Raw genomic sequence first — 18342 nt, 5'->3', positions numbered from 1 at the left:
AATTAAAAGAAAAAACTCTTTAAGCAAAGCAACAATGTTCCCGTTTTAGACTGGAAAGACTTTATGAATAAGAAAACGAGTTTCCACGCAAAAGGGTACCGCTTAAAAAACTTATTAACGCAGTGCCTCCAGCTAATTTTTCCAGTATTCTGGTCTGTCATAAATTTCCCACAAAATGAAACAGAAGCGAATGCTATCTGTCAAAGCTCCAATCGCTAAATCGCTGCCCAGAAAATCAAATCAGTTGGTGATTCAGGTTGGCTCAGCAGACAAAAAGGGGCCCTCCGAACACGTGCCGCAGCCGCCGCTACATTAGCTGGCGAGCAGCAAAAACTTGCGTTTTTGAGATGTTTGCTCGTACGTGAGACTTCAAACAACGAAGTGTGGAGGTGAAATATGCTGTTGCGAAGCCGAAGCGAAAAAGGCGATCGGTGCGGTGATCCGCAATCCTTACGCCCAGCCCAGCCCAGCGTTCCCATGTCAGAGGTTCATGTAAATCAGAGAAGAAGAAAAAAATGACAAAACATACAAAACGGAAAGACCGCCGACATTGCTGCAAATATGCGTGTTCGTTAGGCAAATAAATCCCTCCAATCGGCACAGCCGGAACGGCGACCGTGCCGGAGGATCCCAGATCCAATTTGCATTTGCCTCAGTCAGTAAACGACCCGACCTGGCCCCGGCTGAAGGTCACAGTCGAATAGGTGAAAGGACGATGATGCTCGTCTTCGGCCCCGGCGGCAGCGGATAGGTAGCCCAACCAGGGTCACCGACGGCCATCGGCCGTCGGCTACCGTGAGAAGCGCTTGCCCGAGAAGGTGCGAAGGATGGGAGGAACGAAAGGACGAAACCGCCACCCGATACCACAACCAGCCAGCCAACCAGCCAGCCGGCGCAGATTCCGTTGGCGAAGAACACGAAGCGTTACAGCGATTCTGCAGGTGGTTTTTCCTAAAAGGACATTCCTTGCGGATCTCGCCGCGTAGCCTAGAGCGGTCGGTTGCACAGGCGTGCCCCACTCGTAGCCGCTTTTCCACAGCCACTATGCAACACACAAAAGGTTATTTCTTAACCCTCATATCAACCCCGCGCTCCGCTGTGCCCCGCGCGCTCTGCTCTGCCCCGCGCGCTCTAGTTTGGAATAAATTTTCATCAAACGCAACCCGACGCCGCCAATGTCGCCGCACACACCTCACAGTTGAATACCTTCGCTCGCTGGCTGGCTGGTGGCCTCCGGCGGGAACGCGCAGAGCCAGTCACGGTGAAAGCCCGCTGTCGGCAGCAAACAAATCTGCTGCTGACGCAAGCAGCAACCCGCGCCGAGGACGCCGTTATCCTAGGGCCCGGTCCTGCGCCCGAGAGCAATGCGCAATTTGGAGCCGTGTCCTGAATTGTATTAACATAACTTCAGTGCACCGGGCGGTAGATTACGGACGGAGCGGAATCTAAATTCGTATATATCTTACGCAGCGCGAAGGAACTGTGTGCCGCCGTCGCCGTCGCCGGAGAAGTAATACGCCAAAACGTCAACCCCGGCCCGACGAGTTGCTGCGGATTCCGCCCGCCGGTACAGGCACCTTCTCGCTTCGTAATTCCATTTAATCCTTATCCGGGTGCCCTGAATATCGAGACAGCTTATTAAAGTTCCCTGGGATCGATCGGGTTGGACTCTTGGCTACATCCACTCACTTTACAACAACAGCCTAATTGGTCCGGTAAATGAGAAAACAATTGAACCCAATAGGAGTAGGGCGGCCACCCGCCAGAACCAGCGCCCCCAGGCTGGGTCGCTCGCCGACAGCATGCGTTTCGTCAGGGCCAAAGTAATGGACGAGAGATTCTTGGAATAGTTTGCTCGGCTCCGGGAATTTGCATGCCCGTTCATTTTTCGGAACCCTAACTAAATCTCGGCGGGAACGCAGCTGTTGATGGTCAAACCACCAACCTCCCAGCCGGTTGGGACGAAGATTATGTTAATTTATTCATTTGTTTGAGGAACTTGCCGTCGGCGAAAGCCACGCTCTCGCAACACAACCAACCCGGCGGGGCCGGCTTAGCCCGAATATCCTTTCGCCAGGACCGGGTCATCAGGCTACGACTAAAATTGCTAACCCACGCCACCGCCGTTCGCTGCATCCGGAGCGGGGAGCTGAGGATGACGAAACTTCAATATGGACCCAGTGAAGCGGCCACAGTTTCTTCGAAGGATACCCTGTTGGGTCCTGCCCTATCAGCGTCATCGCAACGCTCTCGGGTGGCAGCAGCAGAAAACTAGGCCAGTCGAATGGGCTCAGTTCATGAGCCGTGGCCCGCGATGCCGACGATCCCGATCCCGACGGTTAAAGAATGAATATTTAAACGGATTAAATCAGTCAACCTGTCGGGGGCTAATTATACTCACAGAGCAGCCAGCCCCGATGAATATGATGATTGTTACAACCAGAGTTGTGGAACCTTTACTACGCCTCGTTAATAGAACCATTCGGCCCTGTGAGTGTGACCGAAAAGCGCCATTAATCGGCCACACCGAAATAGTTCAGTCCTAGCAGAGTAGCATGAAGTGAGATCCAGCGTCTTCTGGGTAGCCTCGGCGCATCGAAGCAACGTTCCGCAGCAAACTTCGGGGCTTCTCGTCGTCCCCCGGGAGAGTACACCGACAATTTTGTAAGCAAATGCAGTGGCCATAACTCATTCGAAGTTTGTTTGCTGCCCGCCCCGTTCCGTCCGGCCATTGGGCAGTCCCCGCGCGGCTGGCTCGTGGTGTGAAAATGTAGCCTCAATTCCGACATGAGAAATGTAGCCACAAATTTTGGCTGCAGGAAGCAGCAAAAAACGGCATTTCCGCCGTACGGGGTAGTGCATGTTGCACACCGAGGATTCTGCTGTGTGCACGAACGTGTGGACGTGGTGCTGCAGCTGCCCTTCCCCGCCGGGCCCCGTGTCGATGGACGGCGAGATGCTTTCGGCCACAGCCAGTAGTTGTTGCAGCAGCACCACCGGAGACCATGCTAACTCGATTATCCTACACCATCCTCTCGCCACTACCAACGTAGGTGGCCAACTGACCGAACGAACCGAACAACAACACAAAAAACATTACAACAACGGCAAAAAGAAGACCGAACTGCACTCCGGGACTCACGCGGACCTGGGGCCGTGTTCTCGGTGGCTGTTTTGAATATTAAATATTTACAAAACTCTCTACTTAGTCCCGGATCGCCACTTCCGGGCGACAGCTCCGACCAACGCCATCACGAGAGAAGGAAAGAGGGAATGGGCTTTTGGGGTGAGACTGCCCGCCGCGTGTGATCCTGTGGACGGTGTGCGCCGCTACACATCCAGCGACCTGGAACTGTTGGCAGGCACTTGCTAATTGGGCCCACCAGGGCGCTACACTGTCCGTCTACACAGCCGACGTTCATCACGATCGTCCACAGCGGCGGTGGCGTTACTAGCGCAGCATGAAGTAGCGCAGCTACGATGGGGCCGAAGTTTCAAATCTGCATGCAATTTGCATATCTCGAAAGCTTTCGCCGCCCGCGGGGGCCACAGTTCTGCATCTAATATTATTGCCCAACCCCACCATGGGGAGATAACGAATCGTTTCGTATCAGTTCGCAAAGAAATTGGGCACTTCGGGGAAGGATTCTCCCGTTGCTGATCTTTTTTTACATGTGGCTCGTCTGTAGGTCATCCGTCTACGGGTTCATCGGATTCTATGAGGGCCTGGGTGAAAAGTTTCCGAACCGACGATCCTAACCCATGAAAAGTGGAGTTATTACAAGAATCCTAACCCAAAAAAAGGCCTGGATACAACGTCTGGAACCCAAAAAAGGCCTGGATGTTGCTCTTTCGGACTAGTATTTGTTCCGTTGCATGAGTAACGATTTGGAAGCACAGCGGTTCATTTCTTATGAAAGTATTGAAAAATAGGTCTCTGATAAAATCGCTCCTAAAGATAAGAAGTTCTATCGACACGGAATCGAAGAACTACCTAAAAGATTGGAGAAAGTAGTAGCTAACGACGGACAATACATGTCATGTCAAAAGAATGGTTCATGAATGGTGTTGCCTCTTCATTTGAGAAAAATCTCTGTCCTTTAAACGCAGTTTTCAGACCAGAGAACAAAAAGGTCGGGTGAGAAAGGCGGATGGTCAAGCAGTTCCAACTATAATTCGCGGATTGTCGCCATGGTATGTGGGCGCCTTTCTCATGTTTAAATGTTGATTTAAAGTGGGACAATCAAACTTTTTATTACATGTTCAGAACCTCTACTATCTCCTTCACTTAATTCGGTGGCCGTCTAGTACCGTTTGATGAACTTTGGCGATGTTTTCGCCGGTAGTTGCTGTGTTTGGACGTCCAAAACGTTTATCGTTATCAGATACACAAAACCAGCGCTTCAAAAGTGGTTGAAATTTTGTAACTGTCGGAAGATCGATAACCAAACTCACTAACATTCATTTCCTAGTGCTGGCATCTTCATGTTGATTTTAGAAACTTTTCAGACCACCTTCGTATGCAAAAGACGGTGGCGCTCAACACGGCTCTGTCCTTTCTACAATAAATCTATAAAATGCAATAAAATCCGATTCGTATTTTAAATTTCATTTAAAGGAACTCTCCAAACGTTGCTTTTGCCACGCATTGGTTGGATACCAACGGTACGGTAGTTTCACACCTATTATTAATGAAATGCAACGCCATGCTGCGAGTTCGCTAAGGACCATTATCCATTTCTAGTCGTACGAACAAAACCTTTTTCATGCTCAAATCCTCTTGTTTCTCAATGAAAATTCAAAATACAGAACCACTCGGTGGTTACGTGAGAGAGGATTTGTACAAACCTACCGTCACCTAGAACGCCAAGCATAAATCAATGGACCCCGTCGTCGTTTTTCATTATGAACATGAAAAAACCGGCCCGCGAAGTGCGCCATGTTCCCAAAAACAAAAAACCACCACATCCATTTCCGGTGCGGATTTGTTTTGCAGGTCCACGAGTATGCGAATCACAACACGCACGGCTCACCACCGGTCGACTGTTTGCCCTCATTGCGTGCCAGCCACTGTTTGTTTGAGAGCATTTGAAAATTAATCTAAAATCAAGTGCGAAATCCTGCATGGGAAATTTGTTCAAAACAAAAAAACAAAGGAGTGTCCGACGAGTGCGCAACAATTAGGTTGATGGACGTTCCTTCGCAACATAGGGCGGACAGTGTACGCAAACACGGGGCGTTGTTGGATATTGGACAGCAATTTGTAAACCCAACAACAGAAACAACGATGGGTTGTTTCATTTCGCATTTCTTTCCATCCCATTTCGAGAATCTATCGCTGAACAATCGATGCTCAAATAAACAAAGGGTTTATTGTCAGGAAACATCAATTCAATCTCAGGCTTTAATGAGTGTAAAAATATTGTGTAAATGTGTGACGATCCTTGCCGAAAACTCCACCTGCGGAAACCGCGAATTGTTGATGACAACTCACAATAAGTCTGCGAGAAACAAGGTCCAAAAATCTAGCAGATTGCGATTAGTCGAATGATTGACCATCTACCGTTCGCAGTGAAATTCTATATTGGGAAAGTGGCCGCTTTCTTCTGCGTGGCCATGCTCCGTAGACTTGCCCAGCATGCCCAGCTCGGCAACACCGAAATCCCACGAAAGATAAAAGATCGTTCCAGTAGTGCTTCCGCCAGTGGAGCCCATAACGATAGCGGAGGATAAAATTACATACTCCCGGGTTCAGTCAGGTCGAGACCGAAATCGCGCTCGGGCTCGCGGGCCGGCCACCTTTCGGCAGGAGGAGGACCACCAACAGACAGACGGCCAGAGCCAGAGCCAGAGATCACGAGCTCGAGCCCGTGAACGGCTCGGCGGCCTATCGCTCCTAAATTGATCAAACAGCCATTCGCATTCCGTGACTCCGTAATCAATATGCTGCGGCCCCATAAACTGCCGTCAGTTGACAGAGGGTGCCGCTCGTTCCGCGTGCGTCCCTATTGCGCTCCTTCTGGTGCGTTTTTTTTTTCTTTCTCTTCCGACGGCACATCAACCTGCCAAGCCAGCCGCCGGTTGCTTCAAATCAATTTCAAATTTCACATCCCGGCCATCCCCCGGAGTTGGACGAGTCTCGGCCTTCTCTGCTCCTCGATGGCCCGGAGATGGCAGGAAACGTTATCGGCGGGGGGCGGTGTGATATCCCACCGCAACTCCGCAGCGGCGAGAATTTACGCACCATGAAGGTGCGTCGCGCGATTCTTGAGCGCCACGGATCCCCGAACAAAATGGTAACTCAGTTTCTCCATACTGAGAAGAAAAATTTCACGGCGAATTGTTTTCTCGCCAAGGGGCAGAAAGAGAACGCGACAGTGAGCAGTATTTTCTCTCTCTGTCACGCTAATATAGCGTCCAGTCCGCCACTCAAACTGTTAGAAAAATTTCAATAGTTCATTGCCGAAGCGTCCAAGATACGACGTGTAAACAAATCGACATCGGATCATCGTCGTAATAAAAGTGTTTAAAAGTGAATTTTAAGCTGTTGCTTATTTCGGTAAGTAAATTTAAGCATCGGGAAGCATTTCTCGATAAGTATTTACTTCTAAATCGTGAAAGTGCACCGCATTTGTTTACATTTTTAGCCGAGCAGTGTCATCCTGCCATTGATGCCAGCGACGCAGCGAAGCCAGCGAACGATGCAATGACGATACAGCGGATACATGAAATGCTGCGGCGTAGTGCTAAATATACACGTAGAGCGTAGTGAAAAGTGTATGGTGGAAGCCAAAAAGTTAAATAATTGTAGAAAAATTGTATTTTGTGATACTGAATAAATACAACTGTTTGTTTACATCAGTTCACAATCTGACAGCTTAATGAGGGGAAATGAATTGAGAGAAAGAAAAAATAGAAAATATAGGGGAAATTTCTCCACGGGGCTCTCCGGCGGGCCCTCAATTTTAGGGCTGTAAGGGCCCGTTTAGTCCTATAATGTTACGATGACGTCATAGCCCTAAAACGGCCATAGTGAGAGGGACTCTCAAAAGTTGAAATTCTGCGATTAAAAAAATGAAAAATTGAGTGAATTTTTCGTTCGGGTCTCGGGCGCTCTTCCTGCGTGAGGGAAATCGATTTCTCGAGCCAAGAACGGTGGTTGTGGGACGAACGTCTACTATGAACGACGGCTCTCTCGGGGGCCCTACCACGCGACTCACAGCGGGGAAGCGCCAGCGGCCGCGACGGGTCGTTTGACGCCCCGGGACGTTGTTATAACCTCAAACAAAAAATAAAATAAAACAAACCCAAAAACTAAACGGCGTGACGCAAGCCTCTCCTCCGTCACCCGGGCGTTCCCGTCCGGCCCGGAGTGTTCTTCGGCCACCTCTCGCCGAACTCCCGGTGGAAAAGAGAGACAGAAATGTGGCTTCTCCTTCCTGGAAACTAAATCGAAACGAGCCGAGAGATAGAATTACTTCAATCATATTTCATTGCCGTCGACTCGGTGGATTCCTTGAGTTAGCACGATCCCAACAATCCGCATAAACATTTAGCACAACCGCGACTGTTAGCACGCATCAGAATGGAGCAACATTGTATCAGCATAATTGAGTTAGCAACGATCAGTATAAACAGTCAGCGCAACCTCGACTGTTAGCACGCATCAGAACGAAGTAACATTGTATCAACATAATTGTTCTCCGAACGCGACGCTCGATCGACACATGGTCATACGGTCACCCGCCAGCGAAGACATTGTATGCTGAGTCGCATAATATGATCAACCAATCATATCGGCAGAAGAAGACGTCATCGCACACACCACCGAGATGGCATCAGCACGATCGCGAAACTATAAATTAGCGAAGCATGCCAAACTCAGTGTTCTGTTCCAGTCCTCCTTCGAGTTAACTTCGGTCTTGCGGTCAGTGCGTTCCAGCATCATAGGGTATTCGTCAGCATCGTTGTGCAGCAAGAAGGTGATTGTGAATTGTAACCCGCGAAGTTGTGTGTAACGGGAAGAAAAGTGTTGAATAAAGAATACAACCCTTTTTTAAAAGACCCTCTACACCCGCTCGTGCTTAACTGGCGCCCGAATAGGGACCCTTCGGTGAAAATTGTTATATTGAAAGTGACAAGAGTGTTCCGATCGCCCCGTGAAAGTGACAATCCAGTGGCAGCTGTGTGACCAGATTCCCGAGTACCGCAGGTAGTTAGCAGCTCACCTGGCAGAAAAAAGGACTAAATCGACACACTGAGAGGAGACATCACCGCTTGGGTCACCCGCCTGTTTTGTGGTATCCCCACAAAATGTTCATCATATACATGTAAGTGCGTAACATAAAAAGGTCACGTGAGTACGAATACAATATACATAAAGTGAAATTGATAACCAAGAGTTAAATCAATCGCAAGACGCGAAATAATAAAGTGACCGTGAATAATAAATAACACGCGAGAAAAAACCGTGAATAATAAATAACACGCGAGAAAAAACCGTGAATAATAAATAACACGCGAAAAAACCGTGAATATAATAAACCAGAAACGAAACTGGAAAATTTAATTGAAGCGTTAAACAAGGTATCAAAAAATAATACCATAATGTCGCGACAGGAGTTAGAACAAATAGTAACACGGCTTACTGCCTTAGAAGCTCGCGAGGAAGCAGCAGCAAGTGAGGACTATAATGATCCTCCACTGTATTTTACACGGCAGGACGGTAGTGCGGTCAATCCGGAAACGTTCGAAAAAATACCGGATTTAGTAAAGGATCTGCCCAATTTCTCAGGGGATCCCAGTGAATTAAATAGTTGGATCAGTGATGTGGATAGTCTAGTAAGACTATACCAAACATCTTTGAGGCATCCGGTGGAATTGCAGAACAAATTCCACATGATTTGTAAATTCATCCGCAGGAAGATACGCGGAGAAGCGAATGATTCGCTAGTAGCCTCTAACGTTAGTATAAATTGGAATGCGATTAAAAAGACGTTAATCACGTACTATGGAAGAAACGTGATCTGGAAACATTAGATTTCCAGTTAATGAATGTGCAACAGAAAGGACGCACATTAGAAATATATTACGATGAGGTGAATCGCCTCATGTCTTTAATCGCGAATCAAATAAAAACGGATGACCGTTTCAAACATCCAGAGGCAAGCAAAGCCTTAATTGAAACATATAACAAAAAGGCAATAGATGCTTCGTTCAGAGGACTGGATGGTGACATATATAAGTTCATAAGAAATTATGAACCATCGTCCCTAGCAGCAGCCTACAGCTATTGCATATTGTTATGTATGTAACCGCCGACGCCGATGGACTAGGTCGGCAGCTACCGAGCTACGAATGTACGCCCACTCCAACGCTATAATACACATACACACACACTCTATGTAGCCTCACCATCCGAGGAGAACCGAATGCACTTTCAGTCTGAATTCAAGTGCCGAAGAATAAAGACCCATTTCAATACAATTTAACTGAGACTTGAGAAGTACAGAAAGAACATACGCAATATTTTTGTGTCAGAAGTGGGATTCCGAATAAAAGTGCGTGCGTGCGTGCGGTCAGTGGAAAAAAAAAGTACAAAATGGCGGAGAACAAGGAACTCCTCGAAGCCATTGGTTTGATGATCGCGAAAGCGATAAACGCATCGACACAACATGCGGCAGAACAAACAACGAGTCGCGAGCCACCAGTACCCCGATTTGCAATTCCGGAATATGAGAAGAGCGACTTTGCCACCGTGGCAGATTATTTCGAGCGAATGCAATGGGCTCTAGAACTCAGCCGGATTCCCAACGCGCAATACGGCACATATGCCCGTGTTCATATGGGTGGTGAGCTGAACACCGCTCTCAAATTCCTCATAGCGCCACGCAATCCCGAAGAACTACAATTCGAAGAAATACGAAACACCTTGGTAACACACTTCGACCGTGCTACCAACAAGTACGTAGAAAGCGTAAAGTTCCGAGGAATAACGCAAGACAAAGGCGAGACCACAGCGCAATTCGCGCTCCGGCTCAAACGCGGTGCCGCATATTGCGAGTATGGCGAGTTCCTGGACCGAATGCTCGTTGAACAATTGTTGCACGGTCTGGAAGTGCGAGACATCTGCGACGCCATAATCCAGAAACAGCCGAACACGTTTCAGCAAGCCTACGATATTGCACACGCGTTGGAAGCAACTCACAATGCAGCGACAGAAGTGTGCAACGCCACACCATCACCAACACTCGAAGCAACAAACAGACTTGGGTATGAGAAACCGAGTACAAAAAAAAAAAAATGGACAAGCCGAACGGTACGTGCAAACCGTGAAGAAGGCCCTCAGGGCTATGGGAACAGTGAACCAAAACCTACAGACGAACATCAACCACTTCCTTCTACAATTCCGCAAAGCACCACACACCGAAACCGACGAATCACCCGCGAAATTATTCCTGGGTCGTAACATCAGATCACGGTTAGATCTAGTAAGGCCTCAAGAGGTAAATGTGAGAATCGGTGAGAGACAACGAGCAGCATTTTCAGCATCTTTCCGCACATTCATCATTGGCCAAAAAGTATACTGCCTATCGGGAAATCCAAGAATGGATAAATGGATCCCGGGAACTATATACAATCGTCTCGGTGACCTCCACTACGAGATCGCGTGCGAAGGGAGACATGTGAAACGCCATGTCAACCAAATCCGAGCATTCGAAGAAACCACATCCGACTACAACCGCACATCAGCTCAAGAACGCCAAGACATCGGGGTTAATGAGTCACACGGTCGACTGCATCACGACGGCACTTCCAGCCCGTTCACACCAGAGCCAGAGACGGAGTCACCGGAGGCAACCGTATTCCAAACTCCCCGGAACAGTCTAAATGAATCCGACATCAACCAGAAAGACATCGTCGACCGCCGCTACGATACTCCCCGTAGGCAGAGATTCCGAAAGAAGGGAAGAATGTTATGTATGTAACCGCCGACGCCGATGGACTAGGTCGGCAGCTACCGAGCTACGAATGTACGCACACTCCAACTCTATAATACACATACACACACACTCTATGTAGCCTCACCATCCGAGGAGAACCGAATGCACTTTCAGTCTGAATTCAAGTGCCGAAGAATAAAGACCCATTTCAATGCAATCCAACTGAGACTTGAGAAGTACAGAAAGAACATACGCAATACATATCATTCCAAAACATTGAATGTACATATGTACGCAATACATGTGAGAATGGTGACGGAATTTTCACTAGGTCGACAGTACGAAGTAGTAGTAGAATTGTCACCGGGCGGTAGGAAGGTGACAGCTAGCGGAAGCGCACGATGCGCAGCGAGGTAGTTGCATGACGGCGGTCAATTTAGTAAGACGTGTTTTCCATATCACCCAACTACATCCAATAAAACTAAGTTATATTACCCATCCACCCAATCTCAATCTTACATACATATCATTCCAAAACATTGAAACAACCACCAAGTGTAGCACCAAGAAATCCCTTTAAACAACAGGCCCCTGAACCAATGCATACTTAGCAAGCAATCAATGCTAGGTGCAGTGGCCGCATGTCGTTGGTTTGATTTGATAAGCATCTGAAGTGATCGTGAGTGACCGCCGCGTGTCGTGCAACATTGTTGCAATAGTGATACAATGTATGGGTACAATCTGTATATAAATGAGTGTGGATCTTTCATCAGAATAACAGTTATAAGCAGTACCGCGATCATGTCTGAAGAACAGTTTGCCCAACAAGTTGACAGCGACGACAACGTCGAAGACGTGGAAACCGAAGAGTGGGATAGTAGTGTATTAACCGCTATTAATCAAGTGTGGTGCTGGACATGGAAGAACCAGGACCTAGTCATGGCTTATAAAGCTCAGGAAGACAGTTTAATATCACCGATTCCGACGAATCTGACGCACCCGTGGAGCATCCTACAGCAGATGATTTCGGAGATGACTTTCTCGGAGAAGCCCACATTGTCAAGGGAGAAATTAGTGCTCTTTCTCAACGAGCGGATACAAAATATAGGTATTACTATGCAGGATTGTGGCCAGTTGAAACAATGGATAGATTTAAAGACTTTTTTGACCGCCTTGAAGCGGCAAACAAAGACCTCCGATTCCTCCACGCCTGGTTCGACGGGAACCACATCCACGTTATTCACGACTGCGCCTACAGCAACCTATCGTGCAAATGTTTCTGCGTTAAACTACTTAGCAGAAAGTGTAAACGTTGACAGCTACAAGAACTCACCGAGAAAGAAATTGATGCCATCGTCGATTATTATTTCAAGAGGCCCAAAATCTACCTCTACGGTAAAACACGACTTTACCGCGACACCGAGCATCATGATAGAATGTTCTATAACAGATCTCTCAAAGATACCACCAGCCCAATTATGGAACAGCGAATTTATGTGGCGGCATCGAGTCCAATCAATGAAATTCCTACTGGACACGAATCAGAGACGGCAGAACATCTTAGCGATCAATCCATTAGAACCAGAAATATAAACTACGGGAATCGCCCGAACCAATCACTAAACAATAGACCACCTATGAAGAGGCAAAGAGTTTTCAACGTAGAAACGTGTGATCCGGAGAGATACTCGGATCAAGAACACCCTCCAGATGCCCTGGAAGAGTTTGACGATGCCGAAACCAGCGCATACGAATAAGACAAAACCAACAGGAACACCAAACGCTGAGCCCAATGAAGTCAAGGAGAACGAATTAAATTTTTTAGAATGAAATCTACATTACCTTACTTTTTATACCATGGTAATGTAGAACAACCATTGAAAATGCTTATCGATACAGGGTCAAATAAAAATTTTATCCACCCAAGGTTCGCAAAAATTGCTCACGATATACAAGACCCCTTTTTTATCTCTTCTGTTGGAGGAGACATTGAAATCAAAAAATATTCTCAAGCTAGACTATTTCAGCCATATTCAAATGCAATGATAAAAATGTATCATTTGGCAAATTTAAAATCTTTTGATGCAATCATTGGACACGAAATTTTAAAACAATTAGATGCAGTAATTGATACAGCCAATGAAAAAATGATAGTAAATAAAAAATTTACAATTCCCATTTTACAATACAAATTACAGCAAGTCAATCAAATAAAAATTCGTGACGAACATCTACAGGCATGTCAAAAAAATCAACTGCAGAAACTGCTAACGCAATTCCAAGATCTTTTTCACCCTCCAGATTCAAAGTTACCGTACACCACCAGAATAAAAGCTGAAATACGAACAACGGACAACTCTCCTGTCTATAGCAAAACCTACCCCTATCCTCAAGTACTAAAAGGTGAAGTAAATAAACAAATAGAGAAACTCTTATCCGATGGAATAATCAAACCATCAAAATCCCCCTACAACTCTCCAATATGGATTGTTCCGAAGAAGCAAGATGCTTCCAATGAAAGGAAATATCGACTTGTGATCGATTATAGAAAAATAAATTCGAAAACAGTAAGTGATAAATATCCTATCCCGGACACCTCTACTGTCCTAGGATGGAGAGGAATTTACGAATTTCGAAACCACGATACCTGCAAGATCATATCACCCAACCCTTGGGCTAATGGCAACAGAAGATAATGTAATCGACGAACCACCTGCAAAGTATCTAAACAATCTCACATTAGAGCACCGAGATAAATTCAAAACCATCAGCTTGCAAAATAATTCGCTTTCCTGGAAAATCAATCTATTTGGCTCCCTGAGTGGAATAGCAATTACCCCGCCAGCATTGCAGTACCGCTAGCAATTACCGCTAGCATTGAAACATAAATATCCATATGCCAAGCGACATCGAACTAATGAAAAAAGCCGAAGTGTATGATAAACAGCCCATATCGTTTCATGCAATGAACAAACTTTGAGGACAAAGTTATTTAAGAGGAGAGGAGTTAGCACGATGCCAACAATCCGCGTAAACATTTAGCACAACCTCGACTGTTAGCACGCATCAGAGTGAAGTAACATTGTATCAGCATAATTATTCTCCGAACGCGACGCTCGAACGACACACGGTCACACGGTCAACAGCCACGACGAAGACATTGAATCGACCCAGAGCCCCAGAGAAGACATTGTATGCTGAGTCGCGCAATATGATCAACCAATCATATCGACAGAAGAAGACGTCATCGCACACACCACCGAGATGGCGTCAGCACGATCGCGAACCTATAAATCAGCGAAGCAAGCCAAACTCCGAGTTCTGTTCCAGTCGTGCCCTCCTTCGAGTTAACTTCGGTCTTGCGGTCAGTGCGTTCCAGCATCATAGAGTATTCGTCAGCATCGTTGTGCAGCAAGAAGGTGATTGTGAATCGTAACCCGCGAAGTAGTGTCTAACGGGAAGAAAAGTGTTGAATAAAGAATACAACCCTTTTTTAAAAGACCCTCTATACGCGCTCGTGCTTAACTCATCGAAGGATCAAAAAGCCACGTCGCTATGAACGCTTGGCGGCCACAAGCCAGTTATCCCTGGAGTTGCGCTCAGACCACCGTCGGGGACGGACGCGTTTTGGACTCTCTCCGTAAAACGTCAAAACGGCTGCTGTGACGTCACGCGCCGAAAAGCGAAAAACGGTAAAAAAAAAAGTGGGAAAACTGAAACTTAGTGAACATCATCGGCTGTTTAAGTGCTCTGAGAGTGATTAGGAACCTTAAAAGCAGTGGATCGAGTGTTTTCCAGCTGGAAAAACGATATAATAAACAAGTGCAGATACGGCCCCAATCGGTAGCACCTAGCGCTCCACGGAGCGTTCCACGCTGTGGTAGCGTCCGGCGTAGTCCGGAACGGACCGGAAAACAGTGTAAAAGTGAAAAAACATAGTGCGGATCCGACCGGCAGTGGAAAACAGCGGGGAAAACAGAGTTTTATAGTGTTTTTCACGTTTTTCACGTTTTGTGTGACGCGTAAACAAAGCCGCTTCGGACGGCGTCGGTCGGTGTCAATTGGCGCCAATTCGACCGCCTAGCGGAAAACTTTAGAACTAAACGACTGTGTTGCGCGCAAATTTGCACACAAGCGGTGCCATTTTGCGGTGTTAAAGACGGTTGCCTAGCATGCGCATTGCCCCTTGCCTTAAGGAAGTTAAAGACAGTTGCCTAAGGTCAAACTTTTGGTCAAACTTTTGATCATACTCGGACTTAATTCTTAGCGCCCAGCAGCCAAGCGTGAGAGAGAGCGAGAGCTCAGCCTCGGAGGACCGCCAAAATGGCTCCTCCGAAGGCAAAACGAGCTGAAGCCGTGGCGACAATGGATCGCACTCCGACTCCTCCGCCGACAAGGCTTCTTCGGTCGGCAAAGAAACGCCAGGCATCGACCAGAATGCGCCGCTCGGCTGAACTGAGAACTGAGGGCGGCCCAAATCGAAGCCCACCTCGACGGTACCCACGGGATGTTGTTCATCCCATAGCGGACCTGTTTCAAGAACCCGAGGAAGACAACGACGACGCCGACGACGCCGACGATGTTCATTGGGTGACTGACTCCGACCCCGGCTCGGACAGCGACTCTGAACCGGATCAGGTCGCGGATGTAACAGATGCCACGGTAGTCGGCGAAGAGAACATGGGCGCCACTGGCCAGGAGCCAGAGGTGGCGCAGGAACGGCCGCAGGCAGCAGCCACCCTAACGAACCGGTGCAGTTGCGGCGGAGCCACTGCTGAGGCAGTAGAGGCCTTGCGGCGTGAGGTGCAGCTCCTCCGGGAGGAGTTGAGGGAGCACCTGGCACAGCAGCGGCAGTCTCAGCAGCCTCCGCAGGTGCAGCAGCCGCCGCAGCGGCAGCAGCAGCAGATCGCGAGTGCGCAACGAGTGCAGCAGCCGAGCCAGCAGGGCCACCGCAACAGCGGCAGCAACTGCAGCGGGAGCGGCTGACGCATCAGCCACAGCTGGTGCATCAGCAACGGCTGCAACAAACACAGCAGCAGAGACCGCAGTCTCAGCAACAGCAGCGGATGCCGAGCAAGCGAACGCTGCGACGGCGGTGGCTGAGACAACAGCAGCAACAGCAGCATCAGCCGCAACAGCGGCCACAAGAGCAGCAACTCCAACAACAGCAGTGGCAACAAAAGCAGCTACCGCAGCCCCAAGAGCGGCAGCAACAGCTGTACCAGGAACAGCAGTGGCGTCTGAAGGAACATGACCGCCCACCGTTCCCCTCGTGGTCCCAGCGACAGCAACAATCGGAACCACAGCCACAGACGCAACAACAGCGACAGTCGCTGCAGCGGGAACAGCAGCATCACCAACAGCGGCAGCAACAGCAGCCGCGGCAGCCGCAATATGAGCAGCAGCAGCAGCAGCAGAATTACTCCCAACAGTGGCAGCGGGAGCAGCCACGGCTACAGCAGCAACAGCAGCAACAATCGCTGCGGGGAGATCGGAAGCATCGCCAGCAGCGGCAGGAGCAGCAACAGCCATCCCAGCCGCAGCCGCAGCGTCTGCAACACTCCCAACAGCGGCACCAGGAACAGCCGCGGCAGCTCCAACAGCAGCAGCAACAGCCGGCACAGGGCAAGCGCGACGAGATACGTGTAGAAGCTTTGCCGGAAAAGACGTACCTGGACGTCTATCTTGCGGTGCGTGGCAAGCTTCCGGGGGTCCAAGACTCGACGATGCGGCGTTGTTGGCGCAAAAACAACACCCTCGTCGTGCCCGTCCCCAGAAATGTAGACAGCCGTACCATCCTAGAGGTGGTTACAGCGGCCGCTGCAGGGGTTGGATCCCCAATTCTCGTGTCAGAAATGGGAGTAGTGCTGGTCACATGCATTGACATGGTTGCGTCACCTGAGGACCTGGTAGACGCCCTGTCCAACCAGCACGGGGCAACAGTAGATGTATCAGCCATTGCGATGACCTAACGTCCAGATGGCATGCAGCGAGCGCGCATCCGCGCCCCCATGAAGCTGGTCCGGCAGCTCGTGGGAGAAAAGCTGCACGTAGGGTGCACGGTATGTGACATCCGGGAGTATGTCACACCGGCCATCTACAAGGGCCGTTGCTTCCGATGCACAGAGGAGGGCCACTTCGCCCGCGATTGCAAAGGTGTTGATCGCGCGCAGTGCTGCCTACACTGTGGTTCACGCGAGCACCGAGCGGCAGCATGCACGGCCCAGCCGTCCCCAAACTCGGCCGATACACGCGCTGGACGTGCAATCCAGCACGGACAGCGGGCGGCAACCGCCGCAAGGCGCGAGGAGGCCACTCCACCGGGAGTCGGCCACATAGAGCAGCTTCGGCTTGAGAAATAGGTCACGGACCTAGCGTAAAAAGCTCCAGAAAGGAGCAAGACCCCTCCCCATATATCAAACCTCGCGGTCAACATATGCGGTGAAGTGGGTCGCGCACATCAGGAGGTTTAGTCGGTAAAAATCCGACATACGGTGCTGCCCGTATCTAAGAAGATTCCTCCTGATGTAAATAAAAAAAAAAAAAAAAGCCAGTTATCCCTGGAGTTGCGCTCAGACCACCGTCGGGGACGGACGCGTTTTGGACTCTCTCCGTAAAACGTCAAAACGGCTGCTGCGACGTCACGCGCCGAATAACGAAAATCGGAAAGTGAAAAAATAGTGCGAAAAACGCAGTGCGACGGTCTAAATCAGTATCCGGAGTGCTCTCGGGGTGCCACAGAGCCCGGAAAGCGACATCCGCGGCCGATTCGGGCCAAAAAACTGCAATTTTGGTACGATCCGGAACGCTACTGTTTACATGTGACGTCACAACGTGAATTTTGAATTGTGAATAAAAGTGCTAAAACCGCAGCCTGGCGGACGGTAAAAGTGTCGGGAGGTGTCCTGGGGAGCACCAGAACCTAGAAAACAACATCCGCGGCCGATTTGGGTTAAAAATTGTGCATTTTGCGGAGCGTTCCCGGGGTGCGATCGACAGCCCCGACGGTCCAGCCTAACGTGGTGATGTCGCCAACTTGCTGACGTCGCGAACACGGGGACGCCAGCCCGATCGGCGCACCAACGCGGAAGCCGAAATGCGATACCACCAAGTCAGCGCGGGTGCGATCAAGAACCCTCGACGGTCCGCCCGAACCGATGATGACGCCAACTCGCTGACGCCGCAAGAGGGAGGACACCAACCCGACGAGCGGCCAGGCGCGCGCCGAAACAACAGCCCAGCGACAGCGGGCGCCGTAGCCGACGACACAACAGGTGATCCACGAATTTGGGGTCAACTCGCCGATACCGCCAAGTCAGCGCGGATGCGAGCATGAGCCCCCGACGGTCCGGCCCCGGTTCGCAGCGGTGAAGACGCCAACTTGCTGACGTCGCGAGAG

Source organism: Anopheles cruzii, chromosome 3, assembly GCF_943734635.1.
Source record: "Anopheles cruzii chromosome 3, idAnoCruzAS_RS32_06, whole genome shotgun sequence".
NCBI classification, from domain to species: domain Eukaryota; kingdom Metazoa; phylum Arthropoda; class Insecta; order Diptera; family Culicidae; genus Anopheles; species Anopheles cruzii.
The sequence above is the reverse complement of the archived record's forward strand: the minus strand, read 5'-3'. Positions refer to the sequence as shown.